The 19,484-nt window shown below is 42.6% G+C and overlaps 1 protein-coding gene across 1 annotated transcript in view; it reads left to right on the top strand.

Moving 5' to 3' along the window:
• The window catches only part of LOC133575296 (uncharacterized), a 414,259-nt gene that overhangs the window by 119,720 nt on the left and 275,055 nt on the right, over positions 1-19,484 (top strand). The window lies entirely within an intron of this gene.

Below are 19,484 nucleotides of genomic sequence, written 5' to 3'. Positions count from 1 at the left end.
TCGTATCGAATCCTAAAAGTGTGGTATCGCCCATCCCTACCAAATGGAGTGATTTGTTTCCTGACCATGGCTCAAACAGGTTGAGCCCCTGATATAAAAATAAATAAAACATTTTGTAGTAGGAAATATGTGCTGTGCTGAAACGCATATAAAAGATGGTGGAAAATATGCGATACCTTCGCAAAGTCAGCACTTTTTGGAAAGCAATATACTTGATTCAAGCAATGAATTATATTCCAGCAAAAATCCATTATTCATTCTCATATGTAGTTGCCTGGGGAAAAGGCCAGCTGACAGCTAATTTATGTGAATGGAGAAGAGGAACACAAAACAAGCACGATATCAGTCACTCTTGTGAATGAAGCTTCTGTATCCGTGTGTCTTTGCATGGTTTCTGTCAAGCACACAGTGATCAGGCTGCCAGGAGATGGCAACTGGTCAAATATACTCCTATTGTGTATTAAAACCTGCTTTTCTGAGAGGAATAGCACACAAAATTATTGTTGGTAATCAGAAAGAGTGAAGTGAAGAGAATTATATTTACAAACCCCGTTTCCATATGAGTTGGGAAATTGTGTTAGATGTAAATATAAACGGAATACAATGATTTGCAAATCATTTTCAACCCATATTCAGTTGAATATGCTACAAAGACAACATATTTGATGTTCAAACTGATACTTTTTTTTTTTTTTGCAAATAATCATTAACTTTAGAGTTTGATGCCAGCAACACGTGACAAAGAAGTTGGGAAAGGTGGCAATAAATACTGATAAAGTTGAGGAATGCTCATCAAACACTTATTTGGAACATCCCACAGGTGAACAGGCAAATTGGGAACAGGTGGGTGCCATGATTGGGTATAAAAGTATATTCCATGAAATGCTCAGTCATTCACAAACAAAGATGGGGCGAGGGTCACCACTTTGTCAACAAATGCGTGAGCAAATTGTTGAACAGTTTAAGGAAAACCTTTCTCAACCAGATAATGCAAGGAATTTAGGGATTTCACCATCTACGGTGCATAATATCATCAAAGGGTTCAGAGAATCTGGAGAAATCACTGCACGTAAGCAGCTAAGCCCGTGACCTTCGATCCCTCAGGCTGTACTGCATCAACAAGCGACATCAGTCTGTAAAGGATATCACCACATGGGCTCAGGAACACTTCAGAAACCCGCTGTCAGAAACTACAGTTGGTCGCTACATCTGTAAGTGCAAGTTAAAACTCTCCTTTGCAAGGCGAAAACCGTTTATCAACAACACCCAGAAACGCCGTCGGCTTCGCCGGGCCTGAGCTCATCTAAGATGGACTGATACAAAGTGGAAAAGTGTTCTGTGGTCTGACGAGTCCACATTTCAAATTTTTTTTGGAAACTGTGGACGTCGTGTCCTCCGGACCAAAGAGGAAAAGAACCATCCGGATTGTTATAGGTGCAAAGTTGAAAAGCCAGAATCTGTGATGGTATGGGGGTGCGTTAGTGCCCAAGACATGGGTAACTTACACATCTGTGAAGGCGCCATTAATGCTGAAAGGTACATACAGGTTTTGGAGCAACATATGTTGCCATCCAAGCAACGTTACCATGGACGCCCCTGCTTATTTCAGCAAGACAATGCCAAGCCACGTGTTACATCAACGTGGCTTCATAGTGAAAGAGTGCGGGTACTAGACTGGCCTGCCTGTAGTCCAGACCTGTCTTCCATTGAAAATGTGTGGCGCATTATGAAGCCTAAAATAGCACAACGGAGACCCCCGGACTGTTGAACAACTTAAGCTGTACATCAAGCAAGAATGGGAAAGAATTCCACCTGAGAAGCTTAAAAATGTGTCTCCTCAGTTCCCAAAAGTTTACTGAGTGTTGTTAAAAGGAAAGGCCATGTAACACAGTGGTGAACATGCCCTTTCCCAACTACTTTGGCACGTGTTGCAGCCATGAAATTCTAAGTTAATTATTATTTGCAAATAAAAATAAAGTTTATGAGTTGAACATCAAATATCTTGTCTTTGTAGTGCATTCAATTGAATATGGGTTGAAAAGGATTTGCAAATCATTGTATTCTGTTTATATTTACATCTAACACAATTTCCCAACTCATATGGAAACGGGGTTTGTACTACAAGTATAATTGAGGTGGACTTTGTCAAGGTTAACCTATAGTAGTTCAGAGGCAGTAAGAGATTCCACCGTTGGGGAAAAGGCGGATTGGCCCTACAGGAAATATGCTAGAACAATTGTGTCACTTTTTATACAGCTGCTTAACAAACTACATAAATAATAAATTATTCAAGCAAAACAGCTCTATAAAGTAACATTATTATAGTAATGTACTGACGTGTGAATGAAACAAACCATTTGTTAGGCTTGGTGGTAACACTCAGCACAAACCGATACAGAAGGAGAACATAAATTACATGTTTACAATAATATTGACCAGGTTTTAATGGGTTCTTGCTTTGCAAAATTGCCACCTATCCACAAAAAGGATATCGTGAAAATCAGAGATGCAATTGTTGTGTAAACATGCCACAACTAAGGCCATGTTTACAGCCACAGCTGCTGAAATGCGAAACCGATGCCGAATTTTATTGATTTTATTACTTCATTTTTGTAAAAAAAAAAAAAATGTTTCTTTGTACTAAAACGGATTCATGGGAAAAAACATTTATCAAATTTTCAATTACAAAGTTGCACAAGTTCCTGGCACAACCACGACCGGGATTCAATCGTAGTATGTAAAACTACCAGAAACTAACACTTTGCGCCATGGAAGACATTGATAATAGTCTGAGAAGTTCCCCATTCTATTCTAATAAAATGATGGCGCGGGGAGGGGCTAGGAATATGTTTGCGATAACATTTTATATTAAGTGCTCTATCATTCATTGATTTCAAGTTTTACATGCAGTCATACTTGCCAACCTTGAGACCTCCGATTTCGGGAGGTGGGGGCGTGGGGGGGCGTGGTTGGGGGCGTGGTTAAGATATATATATATAAGAAATACTTGACTTTCGGTGAATTCTAGCTATATATATACAGGTAAAAGCCAGTAAATTAGAATATTTTGAAAAACTTGATTTATTTCAGTAATTGCATTCAAAAGGTGTAACTTGTACATTATATTTATTCATTGCACACAGACTGATGCATTCAAATGTTTATTTCATTTAATTTTGATGATTTGAAGTGGCAACAAATGAAAATCCAAAATTCCGTGTGTCACAAAATTAGAATATTACTTAAGGCTAATACAAAAAAGGGATTTTTAGAAATGTTGGCCTACTGAAAAGTATGAAAATGAAAAATATGAGCATGTACAATACTCAATACTTGGTTGGAGCTCCTTTTGCCTCAATTACTGCGTTAATGCGGCGTGGCATGGAGTCGATGAGTTTCTGGCACTGCTCAGGTGTTATGAGAGCCCAGGTTGCTCTGATAGTGGCCTTCAACTCTTCTGCGTTTTTAGGTCTGGCATTCTGCATCTTCCTTTTCACAATACCCCACAGATTTTCTATGGGGCTAAGGTCAGGGGAGTTGGCGGGCCATTTTAGAACAGAAATACCATGGTCCGTAAACCAGGCACGGGTAGATTTTGCGCTGTGTGCAGGCGCCAAGTCCTGTTGGAACTTGAAATCTCCATCTCCATAGAGCAGGTCAGCAGCAGGAAGCATGAAGTGCTCTAAAACTTGCTGGTAGACGGCTGCGTTGACCCTGGATCTCAGGAAACAGAGTGGACCGACACCAGCAGATGACATGGCACCCCAAACCATCACCCAACCATGCAAATTTTGCAATTCCTTTGGAAATCGAGGTCCCAGAGTCTGGAGGAAGACAGGAGAGGCACAGGATCCAAGTTGCCTGAAGTCTAGTGTAAAGTTTCCACCATCAGTGATGGTTTGTTTTGGTTTTAATGCACCTGTAGCGCTTCCCAGAGGGCAGCAGGTGGAACAGGTCAGAGCCAGGGTGGGTGCTGTCCTTGATGATGGCACTGGCTCTGTTGAGGCAGCGGGAGGTGTAGATGTCCGTCAGAGAGGGGAGAGGGCGGCCGATGATCTTCTGAGCCGTCTTGACCACTCTTTGCAGCCTCTCCCTGTCTGCTGCAGTGCAGCTGCCGTACCATACCGTAATACAGTAGGTCAGCAGGCTCTCGATGGACGAGCGGTAGAAGGTCAGCAGCAGGTCAGGCTTCAGGTTGTACTTCCCGAGGACTCTAAGGAAGTGTAGCCGCTGCTGAGCCTTCTTGATGATTGATGTGGTGTTGACTGTCCAGGAGAAGTCATTAGAGGTGTGGACTCCAAGGTACCTGAAGGTGTGGACCCTCTCTACACGCTCGCCGTTGATGTAGAGGGGGGCAGGGTCGGTGCTGCTCCTCCTGAAGTCGACGATGATCTCTCTGGTCTTGCTGGTGTTGAGAGCGAGGTTGTTCTCCGAAGACCAGGCCGTCAGCTTCAGGACCTCCTCTCTGTAGGCAGCCTCGTCACCCCTGGAGATGAGCCCGACCACTGTGGTATCGTCGGCGAACTTGACGGTAAGGTTGTCACTGTGGGCCGGACTGCAGTCATGGGTGTAAAGGCAGTAGAGGAGGGGGCTCAGCACACAGCCCTGTGGGGAGCCGATGCTCAGCGTGCGGGAGGATGAGAGGTGCGGGCCAAGTCTCACATTCTGGGGTCGGTCCGTTAGGAAGTCCCTTATCCAGGCGTTTGTGAGAGGGGGGAGGCCAAGAGTGTCCAGTTTATTGCAGAGTCTGTCCGGGATTATTGTATTGAAGGCACAGCTATAGTCCACAGAGAGCATCCGGACGTAGCTCTGCTGCTGCTCCAGGTGGTTCAGAGCAGAGTGGAGAGCAACAGCGATGGCGTCCTCTGTGGACCTGTTCGCCCGGTATGCGAACTGGTGGGGGTCGAAGTCTGGAGGGATATGGTCCTTGATGTGCTGGAGAACAAGTATTTGTATTGATTACTGCAGCTGTGCACTGGATTCATTCACAAATACAAACTACAACTCACAAACACTTTAGAGTTAGGCTCCACCATCAGAATGTGTACTTAAACTTATAAAGATCACATGGATATTATTCAGTGAGTTGATTCACCAAAACTAACCTGTTATACAGGAGGAAAAAGCACACAGGACGTTTCAATTGTTCACAGACTGGTCGCGCTCATCAGAATGACAAGACACTTCCGGTCTGCAGGTGATAGCATTCAATTGGGAAGAAACGCCCTACTGCCCCATACCTGACCAATGTGAATACTGATAAATGTGGAATGACAGCTCCAAAAACGAATTCAAACCACAAAATAAAATAAATAAATCAACACAAAAATGTGACACATTATGGGTGGGTCACATATGCATGTACAGTAGATGGCAGTATTGTCCTGTTTAAAAGTGTCACAACATTGCTGTTTACGGCAGACGAACTGCTTTACGGTAGACGAAAACTTGACTGCTGTTGTTGTGTGTTGTTACCGCGCTGGGAGGACGTTAATGAAACTGCCTAACAATAAACCCACATAAGAAACCAAGAACTCGCCCTCCATCATTAGCTGTTTATATGGTGGGAAAGCGGACGTGAGAACAGGCTGTCAACACGTCACTCAGGTCCGCATGGAGCTGGAGGGGGCGTGGCCTCCAGCTCCGCCTGAATTTCGGGAGATTTCCGGGAGAAAATTTGTCCCGGGAGGTTTTCGGGAGAGGCGCTGAATTTCGGGAGTCTCCCGGAAAATCCGGGAGGGTTGGCAAGTATGCATGCAGTTCTTCACGAATAACGAGGCCCCCGCGGCTTCCTTTATACCAGTGGTTCTTTACCTTGTTGGAGGTACCGAACCCCACCAATTTCATATGCGCATTCACCGAACCCTTCTTTAGTGAAAAATAAAAACTTTTTTTTTTTTCAAATTCAAGACAAAGTTATATGTTGTTGTTTTTTTACTGGTGAACAAAATGAAGCGTGCATGAACATCACCTTGTTCAAAGAACAAAAACAAACACAATGCATGAACTCACAACAAACTACACGCCTGCAAATCAGATGGAAAATTAGAGGGAACATTGTTTGGTGTTATCCATAATACGCTGATAGGGAAAGGTTTTTATTTACACGATGAGTCGGGTGTGTTTTGACCTCCGCCGAACCCCTGAGGCCGACTCACCGAACCCCTAGGGCAGGGGTCGTCAACCCAAAATGTTGAAAGAGCCATATTGTCAAGTCTTGATCTTGTGAGTTTGCTTTTCCGGGATGCAACGGAAAGTTGGCGCGGGCGATACGGGAATGAATGTACATGATTTATTTATTAACTATAAATACAAAAAAAAGATCAAACAAAAAGCGCGCACAGTGGCGGAGAATAAACTATGAACAATTAAACAAAACTTGCAAACTATGGCTTGAATAAAGAAAACTTACTTGGCATGGACAAAAAAGGAGCAGCGTGAACATGGACATGAAAAAATGGACAGAGCATAAATGTGGTGTGAGGTCGTCAGGACGAACAACAGAAAATGAATGAACTTAAATACTATGGACATGATTAGTGAAAGCAGGTGCGTGACTCAAAACGTGAAACAGGTGCGTGACGTGACAGGTGAAAACTAATGGTTGCTATGGTGACAAACAAGAGTGCACAATGAGTCCAAACGTGGAACAGGTGAAACTAATGGGGTAATCATGGAAACAAGACAAGGGAGTGAAAAGACAGAAACTAAAGAGTCCTATAACTAAACAAAAACATGACTTAACACAAAACATGATTACACAGACATGACACATATTGGACCAAAAATACAAAAACAAATCTGTCTGGAGCCTCAAAAAATTAAAAGCCATTTTAAATACAGATAGTGTGTCATGAGATATAAATTTAATTAAGAGGACTTAAAGGAAACTAAATGAGCTCAAATATAGCTACAAATGAGGCATAATGATGCAATATGTACATATAGCTAGTCTAAATAGCATGTTAGCATCGATTAGCTTGCACTCATGCAGTGACCAAATATCTCTGATTAGCACTCCACACAAGTCAATAACATCAACAAAACTCAACTTTGTGCATTCATGCACAACGTTTAAAGTTTGGTGGACAAAATGAGACAGAAAAAGAAGTGGCATAAAACACGTCCTAGAAAGTCGGAGAACGTTATACATGTAAACATACTACGGTGAGTTCAAGGACCGCCAAAATTAGTAGGACAAAACGGCGCTCGCCAAATACTCGAATCAGTGAAGCATGTTTAATATAAACAGTGTGCTTTGTAACAATTAGGGAGGTTTGTGTCATGTTTGTCCTCCTACAGAAACCATATTAAAATAAAATAAAAAAAATGTTTCCTCATCTTTTTCTATTTTTCATACATTTTTGAAAAAGTTCCAGAGAGCCACTAGGGCGGCGCTAAAGAGCCGCATGCGGCTCTAGAGCCGCGGGTTGCCGACCCCTGCCCTAGGGCATACTTGCCAACCTTGAGACCTCCGATTTCGGGAGGTGGGGGTGGGGGGCGTGGTCGGGGCGTGGCTAATAGGGGAGGAATATATTTACAGCGAGAATTCACCAAGTCAAGTATATATATATATATAAGAAATATTTGAGTAAGTAAGACAAGTATTTCATATATATATATATATATATATATATATATATAATATATATATATATATATATATATATATATATATATATATATATATATATATATATATATATATATATATATATATAAAATAAATACTTGACTTTCAGTGAAGTCTAGGTATATATATATATATATATATATATATATATATATATATATATATATATATATATATATATGTATGTGTGGGGAAAAAATCACAAGACTAATTCATCTCTACAGGCCTGTTTCATGAGGGGTTCCCTCAATCATCAGGAGATTTTAATGGAAGCATTCACATACCATGGTTTATATAGGGCACAGAGTGGGTGGGTACAGGCTGGCGTAGGGGCATGGTGATTGGCTCATGTGTTACCTAGGAGGTGTTTCCGTCTGTGGCGGCACGCTGATACAATTTCGCTGCGCTTGTTGAGGGATGACAGGTCTGGACGGTATATAATAAACAGTTTCTCTTTCAAGCATAGGTTGCATCTTTTATTACCACTATTGTAAGGTGTGCTGGATGCAAGAATTTGCCATGTTATTGAATATTAAACATTATTGTCTTTGAGGTCCCAAATATGTTTGCTGAGTTCTGTGGTATTCCGCAGGTTTTGGTTTACCACAGAGGTAGGTAACACATGAGCCAATCACCACGCCCCTACGCCAGCCTGTACCTACCCACTCTGTGCTATATAAGCCATGGTATGTGAATGCTTCCATTAAAATCTCCTGATGATTGAGGGAACCCCTCATGAAACAGGCCTGTAGAGATGAAGTAGTCTTGTGATTTTTTTCCCACACATACATATATTGCGCTCTACTACGGTATCGAGCACTATTTTTTGGATAACCTTATTAAGACATATATATACATATATATATATATATATATATATATATATTTATTTATTTATTTATTTTATTACACACACATAACACTCATCTACTCATTGTTGAGTTAAGGGTTGAATTGTCCATCCTTGTTCTATTCTTTGTCACTATTTTTCTAACCATGCTGAACACCCACTCTGATGATGAATTCTGCTTCGTCTCCTTGTTGTGTGCGCAGTTGTGCACTGCACTCTCTAAAAGCCGTAGATGTTATTGTCACATATGCGTGTACAGTAGATGACAGTATTGTCCTGTTTAAGAGTGTCACAACATTGCTGTTTACGACAGACGAACTGCTTTTACAAGCTGTCCTCACTCAGGTCTGCATGGAGCTGGAGGGGGCGTGGCCTCCAGCTCCGCCGGAATTTCGGGAGATTTTCGGGAGAAAATTTGTCCCGGGAGATTTTCGGGAGAGGCGCTGAATTTCGGGAGTCTCCTGGAAAATCCGGGAGGGTTGGCAAGTATGCCCTAGGGTTCGATCGAACCCAGGTTAAGAACCACTGCTTCATACACAGCGCATAATTTGCCTGCAAGTCCATGTAAACATAAATAAAAAGTAACAATAAAAAAATGCATATTTTTTATGCATTTTTGCCTATTGTCCACACTCAAAAGTCCTATACATGTTATCATCCAGCATCTTAAAAGGATGCATCCTTAAAAAGGAAAGTTTTGAAAATTCCGACTAAAGTGGAGATATTTAAAAATTCCTGCCTCCACATTTGTGTGTGGTGGGGTAAAACTGAGCTTTTGGGCTTGTGTCATAACAAATGTTCAACATAATCAGAGGTTTTCAAACCTTATCTAAAAACAAAACATGACGTTTTCTTTATTCACGTGCGTGCACCTTACTGCTAACATTTCAATCGATGATAGTACCAAATCGGTACATTAAAGGGGAACATTATCACCAGACCTATGTAAGCGTCAATATATACCTTGATGTTGCAGAAAAAAGACCATATATTTTTTTAACCGATTCCCGAACTCTAAATGGGTGAATTTTGGCGAATTAAACGCATTTCTAATATTTGCTCTCGGAGCGATGACGTCACAACGTGACGTCGCATCGGGAAGCAATACGCCATTTTCTCAAACACCAAGTCAAATTAGCTCTGCTATTTTCCGTTTTTTCGACTGTTTTCCGTACCTTGGAGACATTCCCTCTGGGAAGCGCTACAGGTGCATTAAAACCAAAACAAACAGGCTAAAGAACAGCTTCTTCCCCAGGGCCATAACCATCCTGAACGGACTGCCCCATTGTCCCTCATAACTGCCTTCTCTTCGGTGCAATAACCCATTCCACCAACCACCCTGTTTTTGTTTTGTTTTTTTTCATGTATATATTCATTTCACACCATATTCATTGCACTTCTACATTTTTTATATTTTTATATATTTGCACATTGTTTTTCTAGCATGCACACATCGCACTGTATGGAATGGCCTCAATCTCGTTACCTTGCGTAATGACAATAAAGCTGATTCTGATTCTGATCATGCCTCGTCGGTGTGTTGTCGGAGGGTGTAACAACACGAACAGGGACGGATTCAAGTTGCACCAGTGGCCCAAAGGAAAGTGGCAAGAAATTGGACGTTTGTTCCGCACACTTTACCCACGAAAGCTATGCTACGACAGAGATGGCAAGAATGTGTGGATATCCTGCGACACTCAAAGCAGATGCATTTCCAACGATAAAGTCAAAGAAATCTGCCGCCAGACCCCCATTGAATCTGCCGGAGTGTGTGAGCAATTCAGGGACAAAGGACCTCGGTAGCACGGCAAGCAATGGCGGCAGTTTGTTCCCGCAGACGAGCGAGCTAAACGCCCCTGGATGTCTTGGCTCACACCGTCCCGAAGATGATCAAGAGAAGAATATCGACCCCAGCTTCCCTGGCCTGCTGACATGAGGGTATGTCTACAGAATATATTAATTGATGAAAATTGGGCTGTCTGCACTCTCAAAGTGCATGTTGTTGCCAAATGTATTTCATATGCTGTAAACCTAGTTCATAGTTGTTAGTTTCCTTTAATGCCAAACAAACACATACCAATCGTTGGTTAGAAGGCGATCACCGAATTCGTCCTCGCTTTCTCCCGTGTCTGTCAAGACTTGGACTATGGCTTGGTTTGTTCTCCCGAGGTGCAAGTGAATTGGACTGGATATGACTTGAAGGTAAATACATGATTTAATAATAACACTCAAAGAAACAAAAGGCGCGCTCAAGGCGGATGTACAAACTTGACTAACGAAAACAAAAGACTTGCACGGGGGCAAAAAACTATGAACAACAAAAAACACTAACTATGGCAATAATAAACAAAACTTACTTGGCATGGACATGAAGTGCGCAGAGGTGGACAGAGTGTGACATGGGTATGAATACGGGGATGTCGTCAGGACGAACAACAGAAAATGAAAAGCTTAAATAACACAGACATGATTAACGAAAACAGGTGCGTGACTCAAAACGTGAAACAGGTGCGTGACGTGACAGGTGAAAACTAATGGTTGCTATGGTGACAAACAAGAGTGCACAATGAGTCCAAACATGGAACAGGTGAAACTAATGGGTAATCATGGAAACAAGACAAGGGAGTGAAAAGCCAGAAACTAAACAAAACATGACTTAAAACAAAACATGATTACACAGACATGACAGTGTCGCTGGCTGTCGTGTCGTTTTCGTCGGTTTCGCTTGCATACGGTTCAAACCGATATGGCTCAATAGCTTCAGTTTCTTCTTCAATTTCGTTTTCGCTACCTGCCTCCACACTACAACCATCCGTTTCAATACATGCGTAATCTGTTGAATCGCTTAAGCCGCTGAAATCCGAGTCTGAATCCGAGCTAATGTCGCTATAGCTTGCTGTTCTTTCCGCCATGTTTGTTTGTGTTGGCATCACTATGTGACATCACAGGAAAATGGACGGGTGTGTATATAACAATGGTTAAAATCAGGCACTTTGAAGCTTTTTTTAGGGATATTGCGTGATGGGTAACATTTTGAAAAAAACTTCGAAAAATATAATAAGCCACTGGGAACTGATTTTTAATGGTTTTAACCCTTCTGAAATTGTGATAATGTTCCCCTTTAAGACATGGTGCAGGTGCTTGAACGGTGACTTATAAAAAGGAAAACTTTGAAGAGGGCATCTCAAAGTCAGATTTTTTTTTTTAGGTGCACTTCAAGCTAAGTTGGAGGCTTTGGAGGGGGATGAGTGAGCCGGTCTAGCATATGATAGTGCTGCTACGTGGGAGCAGAATCCAGGCTGGACTTTGTCGGCCAGGAATTGAAATGACCTTTATCTCATTTTTTGTTCAAAATAGTCCAGCCATGTCGGATTCTTTAGAATTTATAATGCAACCTAGTTAGTCTGCAAAAGTAGGGAAATCCATTACGGCCGCTTTGAACTTTCTTACTGCAGATGTCAAATTACATTTAAACTACATAGTTCTTGTGATGATCCGTTGCCCGGATCATGTTTTGTTTTAGTTTAAGACTCCCTTAGTTCTGTTTCAGCACCCCAGGGTTTGTGTGTCTTGGTTGCCATGGGTGCTGATTATTTTCACCTACATCTGATTAGTGTTCGGGACGCTCACCTGCTCCCGGGCACTAATCAGAGAGCTTTTTATTCCTGTCTTTCGCGACACTCAGCCTGGCTGTTTAGTGTCCTCCTGCAACAAGTTACGTTAGTACTCCTTTGATTCCTGTTTCTATGTTAGTTTTCCAGTGCTAGTTTTCTGCCTCAGCTCCCCGTGCAATCGGCACACTCTTCTTGTGTTTGTTTTTAATTTTCCCGCATTTTTATAATAACCCCGTTTCCATATCAGATGGGAAATTGTGTTAGATGTAAATATAAACGGAATACAATGATTTGCAAATCCTTTTCAACCCATATTCAATTGAATGCACTACAAAGACAACATATTTGATGTTCAAACTCATAAACTTTATTTTGTTTTCGCAAATAATAATTAACTTCGAATTTCATGGCTGCAACACGTGCCAAAGTAGTTGGGAAAGGGCATGTTCACCACTGTGTTACATCACCTTTTCTTTTAACAACACTCAATAAACGATTGGGAACTGAGGAAACAAACTGTTGAAGCTTTGAAAGTGGAATTCTTTCCCATTCTTGTTTTATGTAGAGCGTCAGTCGTTCAACAGTCCGGGGTCTCCGCTGTCGTATTTTACGCTTCATAATGCGCCACACATTTTCGATGGGAGACAGGTCTGGACTGCAGGCGGACCAGGAAAGTACTCGCACTCTTTTTTTACAAAGCCACGCTGTTGTAACACGTGCTGAATGTGGCTTGGCATTGTCTTGCTGAAATAAGCAGGGGCGTCCATGAAAAAGACGGCGCTTAGATGGCAGCATATGTTGTTCCAAAACCTGGATGTACCTTTCAGCATTAATGGTGCCTTCACAGATGTGTAAGTTACCCATGCCTTGGGCACTTATGCACCCCCATACCATCACAGATGCTGGCTTTTGAACTTTGCGTCGATAACAGTCTGGATGGTTCGCTTCCCCTTTGGTCCGGATGACACGATGTCGAATATTTCCAAAAACAATTTGAAATGTGGACTCGTCAGACCACAGAACACTTTTCCACTTTGCATGAGTCCATCTTAGATGATCTCGGGCCCAGAGAAGCCGGCGGCGTTTCTGGATGTTGTTGATAAATGGCTTTCACTTTGCATAGTAGAGCTTTAACTTGCACTTACAGATGTAGCGACCAACTGTATTTAGTGACAGTGGTTTTCTGAAGTGTTCCTGAGCCCATGTGGTGATATCCTTTAGAGATTGATGTCGGTTTTTGATACAGTGCCGTCTGGGGGATCGAAGGTCACGGTCATTCAATGTTGGTTTCCGGCCATGCCGCTTATGTGGAGTGATTTCTCCAGATTCTCTAAACCTTTTGATGATATTATGGACCGTAGATGTTGAAATCCCTAAATTTCTTGCAATTGCACTTTGAGAAACGTTGTTCTTAAACTGTTTGACTATTTGCTCACGCAGTTGTGGACAAAGGGGTGTACCTCGCCCCATCCTTTCTTGTGAAAGACTGAGCATTTTTTGGGAAGCTGTTTTTATACCCAATCATGGCACCCACCTGTTCCCAATTAGCCTGCACACCTGTGGGATGTTCCAAATAAGTGTTTGATGAGCATTCCTCAACTTTATCAGTATTTATTGCCACCTTTCCCAACTTCTTTGTCACGTGTTGCTGGCATCAAATTCTAAAGTTAATGATTATTTGCAGAAAAAAAAAAAATGTTTATCAGTTTGAACATCAAATATGTTGTCTTTGTAGCATATTCAACTGAATATGGGTTGAAAATGATTTGCAAATCATTGTATTCCGTTTATATTTACATCTAACAAAACTTTCCAACTCATATGGAAACGGGGTTTGTATTATGGACTGATTCATGGAAAATAAATCATTGTACCTGCACACTGCCTCCGGAGTTCCATCTGCATCTTCGGGAAATGATCCGCGCACAAACATGCGTTTGTCGTGACAGAAGTAAACATGCTCATCCTTTGTTACCACCATTGCTTCCGTGGCTGCCATTTTAGTACTTCAGTTGTCCTTTGTGGAATTACGGCCACATGTGAACAAACCGTTCTTTTGAAAAAAGGAATTAATTAAGAACATTCTAGTTGTGTCTGTGAATCTGAATAAATGTTTTGCCAGTTCCATGCATTTTCCCCGATTCTACGTTTTCTGTACAGCCGAACGCTTCCATGATGATGATTACTGATATTTCTAAATTAACCTGCAGTTATTCTTAAAGGGGAACATTATCACCAGACCTATGTAAGCGTCAATATATACCTTGATGTTGCAGAAAAAAGACCTTATATTTTTTTAGCCGATTTCCGAACTCTAAATGGGTGAATTTTGGAGAATTAAACGCCTTTCTAATATTCGCTCTCGGAGCGATGACGTCACAACGTGACGTCACATCGGAAAGCAATCCGCCATTTTCTCAAACACCGAGTCAAATCAGCTCTGTTATTTTCCGTTTTTTTGACTGTTTTCTGTACCTTGGAGACATCATGCCTCGTCGGTGTGTTGTCGGAGGGTGTAACAACACGAACAGGGACGGATTCAAGTTGCACCAGTGGCCCAAAGATGCGAAAGTGGCAAGAAATTGGACGTTTGTTCCGCACACTTTACCGACGAAAGCTATGCTACGACAGAGATGGCAAGAATGTGTGGATATCCTGCGACACTCAAAGCAGATGCATTTCCAACGATAAAGTCAAAGAAATCTGCCACCAGACCCCCATTGAATCCGGAGTGTGTGAACAATTCAGGGACAAAGGACCTCGGTAGCACGGCAAGCAATGGCGGCAGTTTGTTCCCGCAGACGAGCGAGCTAAACCCCCTATCGACCCTAGCTTCCCTGGCCTGCTGACATCAACTCCAAAACTGGACAGATCAGCTTTCAGGAAAAGAGCGCGGATGAGGGTATGTCTACAGAATATATTAATTGATGAAAATTGGGCTGTCTGCACTCTCAAAGTGCATGTTGTTGCCAAATGTATTTCATATGCTGTAAACCTAGTTCATAGTTGTTAGTTTCCTTTAATGCCAAACAAACACATACCAATCGTATGTTAGAAGGCGATCGCCGAATTCGTCCTCACTTTCTCCCGTGTCGCTGGCTGTCGTGTCGTTTTCGTCGGTTTCGCTTGCATACGGTTCAAACAGATATGGCTCAATAGCTTCAGTTTCTTCTCCAATTTCGTTTTCGCTACCTGCCTCCACACTACAACCATCCGTTTCAATACATGCGTAATCTGTTGAATCGCTTAAGCCGCTGAAATCCGAGTCTGAATCCGAGCTAATGTCGCTATACCTTGCTGTTCTTTCCGCCATGTTTGTTTGAGTTGGCATAACTATGTGACGTCACAGGAAAATGGACGTGTGTATATAACGATGGTTAAAATCAGGCACTTTGAAGCTTTTTTTAGGGATATTGCGTGATGGGTAGCATTTTGAAAAAAACCTCGAAAAATAAAATAAGCCACTGGGAACTGATTTTTAAAGGTTTTAACCCTTCTGAAATTTTGATAATGTTCCCCTTTAAGGAATCATGGGAATACCGCGCAACGGCATTATAAATACAGTAATTCTAATTTGCAAGGTAATTACTAAGTTGATTTGCAAACACACTTCTCTGTTAAGCTAATTACAGACCACTTCTCCTCTGGGACTTGTCAGGATTTATTTCCATTATCTTGTAAGAGTTGAAGAGTCCATTGTTACATGTATGTTCAAACCTGGATCCTTTTCTTCCCCCCACTGTAATGGGGCTAACATTGTGACGACATTATATCAAATTAGTGTGTGGAAAGCAATGATGACTGCACACTCACAATTCAAATTGCACATTCACGTAACATTGGTCATCCTGCACAGAGCCCTGAACACACTTGGCTCGAACCAGGGTTCACAAATCCCCATCGATTAAATTATTTGAGCAGTGCTGGCCAATGAGCTATGGGCTGTCACTTAATTGTCCAGCACTGCTGTACAAGTGTTGAGGTATCACAGGTCATACAGACACACTAGCTGGCATCTGTTACATGCACTTATTTTACATTCAAGTCTGACGGTATTCTCACGTCCTCGAGAGCATTTATTGCAGCGTGATCCCAAGGATGCAGAGAACGGCAGGCGTAATGCAGGTAAAGTAGGTTTAATTACCACAACCAACAATTACAGCACACCAAGCAACGGTCTACAAAGTAAAATGATCCACCCATGAAGGAGGGAACCAGTTGGAACTAAATAGAACTAATTAACAATGAGCATCAAGTGTGCTGATACAGAAGGTATAAGGTGCTTTAAAGCACAGACCAAACAGGAAATGCTGACAAAACAAGCACACCAGGACAGGAAGTTATTCTAAGCACAGGAAGTTCATAATAAAAACACAGTAGTCATAAAGGATCATGACATAATGAGCCCCCCTCCCAATATAACGGATTCCAGAACTTCTAAGTCAGTCCTTAAAGTAACCAAAATGTCCAAAACTAAGGAAGGGTGGACGGAAGAATGGTGAAGGGTTGCCAAACTGTAGTAAAACAGATGCCAGACGGGCGCTTCTGCAGCAGGCGAGCGCCAGACGGGCCTGTCTCTCACAGCAGTGAGAGACAGGCCCGGCGGCGACCTTGTCTGGACAGGACGGAACAGTGTCTGCGTCACGGACGACCTCACCAAAGCAGAAGGGAGTCCCGGTAGCGATGTCTCTGATGAGGTCATCCAAGCAGGGAGGCATGGTAGCGGCGTCACGGACGAACTAACTGGAGCAGGAAGTAGCTGTGCTTCTCAAGTTACACAGATACCCCTGCGCCGCCCAAAAGGAACGGATCCCAGACATCCCTAGAAAGACCAACAGCTTGAGGAGAAGCTGGACAATGCTTCCATGTGGCTATCAGGGCAAAAATCTTGTCAAGCCCATGGGTGATAGAAATCCCCGTGGGTCACTCACTGGTTGGATCATTCCGTCACAGTCTGGATAGCGTTTCTTGCAGTCTTACTCCGAGGATGCAGGGAAATGGCAGGCAGAATGCAGGTAAAACTAGGTTTAATTGCTAAAGGAAGCAGTGAACAAACACTTATCGCATACCAAGCAACAGTTTACAAAGTAAAATGATCCAGCACCTAAGGAAGGAACCAGTTGGAACTAAATAGAACTAATTAACAATGAGCATCAAGTGTGCTGATACAGAAGGTATAATGTGCTTTAAAACACAGACCAAACAAGAAATGCTGACAAAACAAGCACACCAGGACAGGAAGTGATTCTAAGCACAGGAAGTTCATAATAAAAACACAATAGTCATAAAGGATCATGACATAATGAGCCCCCTTCCCAATATAACGGATTCCAGAAGTTCTAAGTCAGTCCTTAAAGTAACCAAAATGTCCAAAACTAAGGAAGGGTAGAAGGAAGAATGGCAAAGGGTTGCCAAACTGGAGTAAAACAGATGCCAGATGGGCGCTTCTGCAGCAGGCGAGCGCCAGACGGGCCTGTCTCTCACAGCAATGAGAGACAGGCCTGGCGGCGGCCTTGTCTGGACAGGACGGAACAGTGTCTGCGTCACGGACGACCTCACCAAAGCAGAAGGGAGTCCCGGTAGCGATGTCTCTGATGTGGTCACCCAAGCAGGGAGGCATGATAGTGGCGTAGCGGACAAACTCACTGGAGCAGGAAGTAGCTGTGCCTCCCAAGTTACAAAGATCCCCTGCGCCCCCCAAAAGGAACGGATCCCAGACATCCCTAGAAAGACCGACAGCTTGAGGTGAAGCTGGACAATGCTTCCATGTGGTTATCAGGACAAAAATCATGTCAAGCCCATGGGTGATAGAAATCTCCGTGGGTCACTCACTGGTTGGAACATTCCGTCACAGTCTGGATAGCGTTTCTTGCAGTCTTACTCCGAGGATGCAGGGAAATGGCAGGCAGAATGCAGGTAAAACTAGGTTTAATTGCTAAAGGAAGCAGTGAACAAACACTTATCTCATACCAAGCAACAGTTTACAAAGTAAAATGATCCAGCACCTAAGAAGGAACCAGTTGGAACTAAATAGAACTAATTAACAATGAGCATCAAGTGTGCTGATGCAGAAGGTATAAGGTGCTTTAAAACACAAACCAAACAGGAAATGCTGACAAAACAAGCACAACAGGACAGGAAGTGATTCTAAGCACAGGAAGTTCATAATAAAAACACAATAGTCATAAAGGATCATGACATAATGAGCCCCCTTCCCAATATAACGGATTCCAGAAGTTCTAAGTCAGTCCTTAAAGTAACCAAAATGTCCAAAACTAAGGAAGGGTGGAAGGAAGAATGGTGAAGGGTTGCCAAACTGGAGTAAAACAGATGCCAGATGGGCGCTTCTGTAGCAGACGAGCGCCAGACTTGTCTGGACAGGACGGAACAGTGTCTGCGTCACGGACGACCTCACCAAAGCAGAAGGGAGTCCCGGTAGCGATGTCTCTGATGTGGTCACCCAAGCAGGGAGGCATGATAGTGGCGTAGCGGACAAACTCACTGGTGCAGGAAGTAGCTGTGCCTCCCAAGTTACAAAGATCCCCTGCGCCCCCCAAAAGGAACGGATCCCAGACATCCCTAGAAAGACCAACAGCTTGAGGAGAAGCTGGACAATGCTTCCATGTGGTTATCAGGACAAAAATCATGTCAAGCCCATGGGTGATAGAAATCCCCGTGGGTCACTCACTGGTTGGAACATTCCGTCACAGTCTGGATAGCGTTTCTTGCAGTCTTACTCCGAGGATGCAGGGAAATGGCAGGCAGAATAAAGGTAAAACTAGGTTTAATTGCTAAAGGAAGCAGTGAACAAACACTTATCGCATACCAAGCAACAGTTGACAAAGTAAAATTATCCATGCAGCACCTAAGGAAGGAACCAGGTAGAACTAAATAGAACTAATTAATAATGAGCATCAGGTGTGCTTGTACGACATGCAACAGAACGTTTAAGATGCTTCAAAACACAGACCAAACAGGAAATACAGAAAAAACAAGAGCACTGGGACAGGAAGTGATCCTAAACACAGGAAGTTGATAACAAAACCACAATATATAAGTATAACACACAAACACACACATAATTGTATTTTTACATTGCAAACCAACAGGATACTTCTGAATTGTCTATATTATTTCATGATATTGTACATCTCCAAAATAAAAATGATCCAATCTCCCGGCATGATCAATAGCGGTGAGCTGAAAGAGGCTTTTGTCAAAGCTGGAAGCAAAAAAGACTCCGGAGGAAAAACTGAGGAGTGGAGAAAACACAGAGATTAAAAGAGTCTTCAGTGCTTTAATCATGGAAGCCCTGAGGAGCAGACTCTACAGCACAGTCCCTTGGCACCTCACTAAGCACACACAAACCAACAACACAAAAATATAT

This window comes from Nerophis lumbriciformis, linkage group LG35, assembly GCF_033978685.3.
Source record: "Nerophis lumbriciformis linkage group LG35, RoL_Nlum_v2.1, whole genome shotgun sequence".
Lineage (NCBI taxonomy): Eukaryota > Metazoa > Chordata > Actinopteri > Syngnathiformes > Syngnathidae > Nerophis > Nerophis lumbriciformis.
Note: the sequence above shows the minus strand (reverse complement) of the source record. Positions and strands in the feature narration are given on the sequence as shown.